This window comes from Pteronotus mesoamericanus, unplaced genomic scaffold (assembly GCF_021234165.1).
Source record: "Pteronotus mesoamericanus isolate MK-2021 breed Mesoamerican mustached bat unplaced genomic scaffold, CSHL_Meso_final contig_20, whole genome shotgun sequence".
Classification (NCBI taxonomy): Eukaryota; Metazoa; Chordata; class Mammalia; order Chiroptera; family Mormoopidae; genus Pteronotus; species Pteronotus mesoamericanus.
The window spans coordinates 56,267,374-56,277,011 of record NW_026555085.1 but is presented as its reverse complement, the minus strand read 5'-3'; the positions used below and the strand labels follow the sequence as shown (position 1 = coordinate 56,277,011).

The 9,638-nt window shown below is 38.6% G+C and overlaps 1 pseudogene; it reads right to left on the bottom strand.

The window, feature by feature from the left end:
- Nucleotides 1–6,696: 6,696 nt before the first annotated feature.
- The window catches only part of LOC129066899 (armadillo repeat-containing protein 1-like), a 50,957-nt pseudogene continuing 48,015 nt past the window's right edge, over nt 6,697–9,638 (bottom strand).

Sequence of the window (9,638 nt, the reverse complement as noted above, 5' to 3'; positions counted from 1 at the left end):
CTGTTTTCCACAGCGGCTGCACCAATTTCTAATTCCTCCAACAATGCATAGAGGTTCCCTTTTCTCCACAGCCTTACAAACACTTGTCATTTCTTGTCTTTTTCATAACAGCCATTCTAACTGGTGTGAGGTGATATCTCAATGTGGTTTTGATCTACAGTTCCCAACATTAGTGATGTTAAACATATCATTTGCAAATATATTCACCCGTTTGGTTGCCATTTTATTTAACATTTATTTTTGGCTATTGTGAAGCAGTAAATGCAAACTGCAAAGCACAGCCTTTATATTGATTTAAATATTCAGAGTTGGCAGGCTGGAAAAAGTACAGTTTTTGAGAGTAGTTTTTAAAGATATATTTATGATTTTTATATTTTATTTCTCTGACATGTTTAATTAAAATTACATTTTTGCTATTCTTTTGTATTTAAAAGTTATGTTAATTAGTCCTTTGACTAATGTTTGAAATTTCTTCATAAAGCCTGTGAAATCTGACTGTTCTGTCTTCAAATTATTTTGACACTCTTTCCTGCCCTCAACTTTCATTGCCCATTATGTTATTTTTAACACACCTTTTCTCATGTGAGACAAAAACACTACCATAAATGTAAATGCACATGTAACCTGTTAAAATCTGTATATGAGATCATATCTATTTGAGCCAGATCTTAGTTCAGCAGGTGTTAGTGTGGTGTACATCAATTTCACAACACTCTAGTAAAAGATTTCCTGGATATCATTCTCACTTAAAATGATAATTAGCAAAGCACTCAAATTGTAACCTTTATAAATGATTAAACATCAGTAAGTTGGAAAACTACTTCTCAAAACATATTATAGGTAAATATTCTTTGAAAGTCTCTAACCATAAGATTTGGTATGTGATCATTATTTGTACACATTTTTTAAGGGCTAAACTAATTGTTGCACATTTAACATTAACTAATACAAATAATATGTGTGGGTTGTAGGCTGTATAAATTTTTAGCAAATGTTAGGTTTAATTTCCCTTAATAAGTTCAGTTGAAAAAGGCACGTTTCACTTGATAAAAGAATATACCACTTTCATGGTTCTCTAGTAAGTCAAAGGGCTTGTCCATTTTCTTGACATTGTATTTACTTAAAAGAGTTTATCTAAAGGAAAAGAGCAAGGTTGCAGGCAGCTTAGAACAATGTTGTAATTGTCACTAATTAAGTGTCCTCAGCTGTGTCTATACTGGGCCACTGTTTACTTGCCTTACATATACTCAGCTGTAGGTTGGTAGTAGCTACACTAAAAATTCCTCCACTTATTACCTCCCTTGTTTTCGTTTCTATGGGAAAATACTGACAACTATGTCACGTTTGACTTTCACACTTTGTTCTGTAACTAGACAAATAGAAGATACAGCTATTCCACCTTATTGTGAATTTTCTGTATAGAAAGCAGCTCAAAGAGGAAGGTAGAATGTTAGCAGTAGCTCATGGACTGGAATTGATGAAATGGTTCCGAGGAATGGAAATTCAGAATGATTGCACCCGGATTGGTGCTACACAGGTGCTAATCCATCAACATGCTCTTAAACATCCTCTTTCTAACAATAGCAAGTGATTTCCAAAGCTGGCTGTTAGTCCAGCAGCATCCAAACACCAACAAAATTATCTGTGACCCTTATAGACCTAATCCATTACTACTTAGCATCATACTTGAACCATCATAGCTTTCAGCCTTAAAGACATATGAGTTCCATTTTGCTACCTTGAAATATTCTTAACCTTTCTTTTCCTTTTTTTTTTTTTCCTTAGTTGCCATGTTTGGAAAAAAAAGATGATGAAAGTCTAGACCAGTGTTCTCAAACTTTAAGGTGCACAGGAATCTCCTGGGAATCATGTTGAATTCAGGTTTGGATTTAGTAAGTCTGCAGTGAGGACGGAGATCCCCCACTGGCTCCCAGGTGCTAATCCAAGATCACGTATTTGAGTGCCAGGGGCTTGCTGACCCCTAGTGAGCCTGTCATGTCTGACATTCTCTCATAATGTCTTTGCTTGTGAAATATATTTTATCCTAGGGTATGTGATAAGTTCACAATTCACTGATTTTTTTTTTGGGATAGTGTCATAGGGTCTTACAATGCCAGTGAACATGATATTGAATAAAGAACTAAATTCAGCCCTCGGGCTATTTTCTAAAGTTTCTGAGTTCATAAATGTACAGTAATAATAGCTGTTGGAATTAGGTGCCAAGGCTGTGTGCCCATGATTTTATCACTAAATATTAATAGCAAAAAAAAAAAAGTAGGTAACATTTTCATTATCATTACCACTTCAGAACTTCACTGGGCCATATGAAGTGTCCATTGGCGTTATTGCATTTTTCCCATATACCATAATACTACCCTGGTCAAGTTCTCACAGACAAAATTAGATAGAATTTTATTATAGAGAACTCTTCTTCTAAAGTCTTTTTATTTAATTCAGTTTCAGGTTTCTAAAAAGAGCAGAAATACAGTTACAAAATTTAAAAATCTCTATGGTCTCCTGTTTTATGGGACATTATTTTAGCATCTGCATTCAATTTTAAAATCAATTCAACTATTTCATATTCTTATGATTTTATTAATCTTGAACATTATACATTTTAGTCTCTTGACTTTGTTGCACCAAATGTTAAGTGATAGTATGAAATATCTTAAGAAAAATATTTATTTCATATTTTTCTTTAAGAGATTAAATGCCATAACAAGGAACTATTTTTTTAAAAGTGTTTCCAGTGCTGTGCAAAGCATAATATGAAAGGCTGGAATAAGGGCTTATGCAGATAATGCATTCGTGATTGAACTATTTGTATATTAAATATGGTCATTTAAGATATAAATTAACTTAAGCTCTTGAAATTTATGGACGAATTCAAAAATGTAAATCTGCTCAGAAAAAGAAGCTATTTATCTCATTCGTTTGTATGGTAATTGATGGTTCATAATGAAATAATCTGATGCACAGAGTCCAGCTAAATTAGCTTGCCTGTAATGCACTATCTTGAAGTGACTTCACATTTTCATTAGAGCCTTTCTAATTTCTAAAGCAAAATTAATGCAATTAGTGATCAAATCAATACATATTGATCATGAGTTTCTTCAATATGGCATGAAAATATCAGGTCAAAAAGAAAGGGCTTTTTAAAAAATCATAGAATTAATATAAGAAATTTAAGTTGTGAAAAAAACAGCTTTGCGTTATTTTCAATAGTAGCTGTTATTTATGAGAAAGTGGTAATACGACTTTTACCATTGTTTGGATGAAATTCAATGTAATGCGTATGCCACCCCCATTCCTTCTCCCTAACACATCAATACTGTATTCGTTGTCCATATGGATTTTTCTCCCCATAAATATCCAAAAGTAATTTTTTTTCCTCATGGTGTAGAATTTCAGATGACTAATTACTCAAAAGCAGCTTTTTCTTTTCACATGCAAATGTAAGCAAGATTTCAGGAAGAAGTGCACCGCCACCAACCCCTGACCCAGTAAATGTACCCATGGTGGGATGGGCTGTGGTTAAATGTATGCAGGAAGGAACTTGGAGCCCAGAATAAAAAATCAAAACACATTTGTGGAAATTAAGGGACTGTTGCTTTTCTACATACTAATCAGCTTATTTCAGCATGAAATAAAATGATACATTTGAGAAAAAAAAAAAAAGACTCAGTCCCTGTACTTCCTCCTACCCCTACCCAAATGGATTCTGAGATGTGCTCAACTGGTAGGTCTACTCTTGAGGTTGTGAGGGGAAACTAGTGATTAACTGTCTTAATTGCTCAACTTCTTGTTCTAAAAGTCACCAGATTATACAGATCCTGGGAGGAAATTCTGGGTAAACTCAGAAAAAAGGATCATATTGTTGGGTCAAGCCTACCTTTGAGATCCTCCAAAGACACAGCTGGGGAGAAAAACAGGAGCCAAAGCAACTACAGACTGCAGTATGGCCAGATAATTTGCTTTTACATCTTGAGGACCTGTTAGAGCTTGAGCCACTTTTCCCAAGCCATATTTCAGGACAATATTTCCAGAAGTTTTACAGCATGGAAATAAACTCCCCTTTCTGTCTGTGATAAAATTCAATTGCTTCGTATTCAAAAAGGTAATTAATTTGAAGTTTTTCTTGCAATTTTGACACCATATGAACACAAATAAAGCTTTTTGTGGTGTGTTAATTTATAAACTGCAATTACTAAAATGAATGGCGATAACAGGTGTACATTCTATTTTGTTTACACATTGGTCCCTTTTACCTAAAAGTGATTTCACAGAGTCTGGTTGAAGTTCAGACATTTATTTACTGGTATGAAATTCTTTGATGCTCTGGTGAGACAACCTGGCAGAATTGATTTAATATTTTCACGAGTGTCACAGTGCTTGAAATTAGAAAGTGTGTTGGTGAGAATAATAGGTTTACATTTGCCAAATAATCTTTTAAAGTTCTCCTGAGAAAAACAGTGCATGTGTTTATAAGTATTTGTAGAATAGTACTTTAGAATAGTAGTGTCCTAAGTGTGTTACACTAGTCGCTGGCTCGATGTGATATTTTGACCAAAAAATAAGACAAATATGAAGTTTGGAAATGCTTCATAGACTTTATCATATTTGGGGGAAATTTATAATGTGTATTAGCGTAATGGAGGCTCTGAAAAGTTTTGTGGTAAAGAAGCCTATTTAATTGTTTAGTTCAATATTTCCCAAATTAATTTGGCCACCCAGTTCTTTTCTTCTAAAATCTATTAATGTCCCTTTTGACCTACTTTAGGATATTGTTATTTGGATTTGGTAAATGGCAGAGAAGTTATAAAATCTGAATTCTAGGGATAGTCTAAATGACAATAACCACCTCACATTTGATTTTGGCCATCAAGAGAGAGCTAACAAATCCAACTCATGAACATACTACTCCTCTCCTTATTCCTCAACCAGAATTATTTCAATCAAATCAGCACTTTAAAAAAGTCACTAAGACTGACAGCTATTACCAGTACCACCTTCCCATAATCTCCCATTTTCTGAGGAAAACATACAATAGCTCTTTAAAAACTTAAATAAATAATACATAGCACTTATTGAGACCACAGACAAGCAAAAAGAAGAAACCCGAAATCCCTGTAAATAGCTTGTGTGTATTTCTGTCTTTTTCATATGAATATAGGTATTAAATTGGATTTTATGCATGACCTTTTTTTTCACTCATTGATACACAGTGAATATGTTTCCATGTCATTCATGTACAACATCATTGTTTTTCACTGTATCCCTGTGGCATGCCTTTTAAAAGGCACAGGACATGCAGTCAGTAAACAGCCGTGTGTTGAGGGGTTTCTGTGTGCCTTGGACGGTGTCTGGCAGGGCAGGTCCCACAGACATCACTGCCGCGCCGCAGTGGCTGAAGGGCATCGCGAGGTCAGCTTTGTCTGGGGAGAATCACCTCTGCAGAGGGAAATCAAGGCCCAAGCAGAAGCTGCAAATGCTGCCTGGGTCTGCAGTCATCCCATCCTCCTCCCTGCCACAAACACCTTTACTGGTACCGCTCTCCCTGTGTATGGGCCTTTCTCATAGGTTGCAGGAGACATTTGCCCTGCAAGGTGGAGAAAGCACTGCCCTCCCTTCACCGTCCTCCAGGACAGGACTATCTGCCTATCTCTCTCTGCCTATCAGGACCTCTGGGGTGATCTGGGTGCCAGCCAAACCCACTAACCGGCTAAGGCTGCTGTAGAGTTGCCTAGTGGCTAATGCCACGTCAAAAGGGACATTGAATCCCCTAAATTGGCCCTGGTTTGCTCGGCCAACTCTGGAAACCCGCATTTGCTGCTGAGGGCTCTGACCCTGTGGAGCCTTAACAGGAGCTAAGGGCAGGGCTGATTTGAAATCACTTCTTATGGACTCGCTGTGCACATATGCCAAAGGTTATAAGAATGCTCGTAATAAAACAGGGGCACATATAACTAGATATTCTAAGGAAATGGAAACCAAACTCATCATCTTCTTAAAATAAATAGACCCTGGTCTGAACTAAATGCTCCCTCAAATATATTTCCCAACTGTTTTTGCACATTCCAATGATCCCTATCACCCCATAGTGTTTGCCTGTCTGTCACTGCTCAGATATGTGAGCACCTGAAGATTTGCTGCCCTGCCTTATTGTATTTGTTTAATTTTTCAAATTTTTATAATCAAGCAAAGACCCTACACACCAGGTTTGGAGCAGAGAGTTTGGGCTCCTATTCCAGCTTTGAGAAGTGGACTCCGGAGTTCAAGTCTTAGTTTGCAGTGATCTTGGGCAGATTATTCAACCTCTCACAGTTTGGGTGTCTTCATCTTACAATGTGGACGATGATAATGCCTGTTTTGCAGGGTTATTATGAGTGATAATGAGTTGATATTTATAATACACAGAATAATGCCTGTCATGTAGTAAATATTTTATAGCTATTACTTTAATTTAGTCATGTCAAATGTCTCTCAAAGCCTCTGGGTTTTTTTTTTCTTTTTAAAAAATGATACTACCATTTACTATTTTACAGTATATTTCAAAACATAGTGTTACAGTTGCCTTAACTGCTCTCCAAGACCATTCACAAGGCAACCCCAGCTGCAAACTCCATGCTTTTTAGCACTTAGTGGGTCAAAATGTCCAATGAACTGTAAGATGCAGTCGTGTAGTCTACAAACTTTTCATGAAGACTTAACCGCGAATGGCACTTGACAGTTCACCACAAGGGAAAACTGGCCCCTTGTTTGTTCACACAGTCCTTGCACACCAAACTGAAGTTGATAGTAAAACCTCCTAGATAAAAAGTTTTCAGCTGTGCTCAGCCGGCCAGCCCCACCCTCCGGGTGGGAGCCAACCCAGGACATTGCTCTGTCCTGCTTCTTTGTGGGGCTCTCATCCTCAGGCAGGCAGTCAAGCGATTTGTTTTACTTCCACCGCTGTGTCCCGGAAGGGGACCAGCATCTCTTCCGCACTTCCACTTTTCAGCACGTGCTGAGCCTTTATAGCCTCAGTTGATGCCATCGCTAATGCCATCGCTAATGCCAGAGCCTCGGCTTTCAAATCCTAATGGATTCACATCTTTGAACAGCCATTTGAAAAGTAAAGCTAAAAATGCCTTTAATTTTTAACAAAGCCTCTTCACATAAATTTCTCTGAGATGTACCATCAAGACCATCTACACACAAAACCACTGTTTTGGCATGTTTGTTTGTAGTTCCCAGAAAAAACTGAGCTTTCTTTTTATGTGAATTCATTTCATTGAAACTATTGCTGTCTGCCATACTGGAAGATTGACGACTGTTATAGGTTTCAGAGATCAGCAGTTTTTTTTTCTCCTGGAGTTTTAATTTTCTGTATAACATTTTGCAAGCTTAACATTATATCCAATTCTTTCATTTTTTTCTCTGTGAGCACAGCATTCTGCCAATTGTCAAAGAACAAGCAAAGCTAAGTGCACAACAGGGGTGTTAGGATGGTCCATAAATAAAATAAGGCCAGGAAGACATCCCTGATCCAGGGCAAAGGCTCTTCTATCTAATGGATCTACCTCTAGATCCAGTAGCTCATTAACTAGTGGTAGAGGGTGAGTTTCTTTCTTCATTCATGATGGAAGAGGAAGAATTTAACCATACTGTGGTTAAAATTTTCTTAAATTCACAACAAGCATGTATGATCTCGAAGCTTCTGTGTGTGAGGAAGTCCTGTGGAGCAGGATAGCACTGGCCCAGGGTCCCTCACAAGGCTGCAGTCAAGGGTTCAGTGGGGCTGTTGTCATCTGAAGGCTCAAGTAGGAGAGGATTTTTCTCCAAGTTCATTTACATGGCTGTTAGCAGGATCTAGTTTCTCACAAGTTGATGGACAGAGGGCCTTAGTTCCTTGCTGGCTATTGGCCAGAGCTCTCTCCCGGGTTCTTGCCTTGTGGGCCTCTCCACAGGGCAACTCACAATCTAATGGCTGTTATCACCCAGAGCGAGTGAAGGAGCCGCTAGGAAAGAGCTCAGACTCTCTCTGTTTCTTCACAAGTACAAGTGAGATATAGTGGAAGTGACCAGCATGTGCCTGGAAAATGCTGCAGGCTCAGTGGACACTTCCTGGACCACACTTGTATGTACTCATGAAAGTTGTGGGTGGGGCACACATGAAAGTACACCAAAAGCTGCCCTATAGCAACTTCTTGGGCCTCTTGCTTCTGAGACCTCTTTTCTGCACATCTGTAGTGTTACACAGTTGGCTACTTAAGTGTTACCATCCCAGAGTACTGTAGTCATTTTTCATGAAGAGAGATTGGAATATGTACATATGTACTGAGTGCTCGTGTTAAAACAGTAGGGAATGATCTCAGTCCCGTGTTTCGTCAACCCTTCCTCTCACAAGCCAGGACACTTTGTAGTGTAGATAAGAAAAGAAATCATAGCCGGGCCTACAAATTGGAGATGGGAAGGAAGCCCATCTTTTTAAATTTAATTTTAATTTATTTTTTCAAATACATTTGTCTCTGCCTCCCCCCCACCACTTTCCCTTGCCCCCTCCCTCTTTCCCTCCCTCAGCTCTTCCCCTTTGGTTTTGTCCATGAGTCCTTGCTAGATGTTCCTTGACTTGCCCCTTCCCTTTCTTTTACCTGACCCTCCTCCCTCCTTCCCTCTTGTCTCTGTTGATTTCTTTTCCTTTCAGTGTTGCTGGTCTTATTTTCCTTGCATCTTTGTATTGTTGGTTAGGTTCCGCTTATAGGTGAGATCATATGGTATTTGTCTTTCGCCCCCTGGCTTATTTCGCTTAGCATAATGCTCTCCAGTTCCATCCATGCTGTCACGAAGTTTAGTAGTTCTTTTTTTCTTTCTGCTGCGTAGTATTCCATTGTGTATATGTACCATCACTTTTTGATCCAATCATCTACTGATGGGCATTTAGGTTGCTTCCAACACTTGGCTATTGTAAATTGTGCTGCTATGAACATTGGGGTGCATAGGTTCTTTTGTATTGGCGTTTTGGTGTTCTTAGGGTATAGTCCCAGCAGGGGAATCACTGGATCAAAAGGCAGTTCCATCTTCAGCTTTTTGAGGAAATTCCACACTGCTTTGCACAGTGGCTGCACCAGTCTGCATTCCCACCAACAGTGGACTAGGGTTCCCTTTTCTCCACAGCCTCGCCAGCACCTGTTGTTTGTGGATCTGTTTATGATGGCCATTCTGACCGGTGTGAGGTGATACCTCATGGTGGTTTTGATCTGCATTTCTCTGATGGCTAGTGATGCTGAGCATCCTTTCAAATGCCTCTGGGTATCTCCTCCTTGGAAAAGCGTCTGCCCAGGTCCTTTGCCCATTTTTGGATTGGATCGTTTGTCTTCTTGGAGTGGAGTCGAGTGAGTTCTTTATATATCTTGGAGATCAAACCTCTATCTGATGTATCAATAGTGAATATATTTTCCCATATGGTTGGCTCCCTTTTCATTTTGCTGATGTTTTCTTTAGCCATGCAGAAGCTTCTTATTTTGATGAGGTCCCACTTGTTTATTCTTTCCTTTACATCCCTTGCTTTAGGAGACATATCAGTGAAAAAATTGCTGCGTGGGATATCTGAGAGTTTCCTGCCAATGTTCTCCTCTAAGACTTTTATGGTGTTGCGA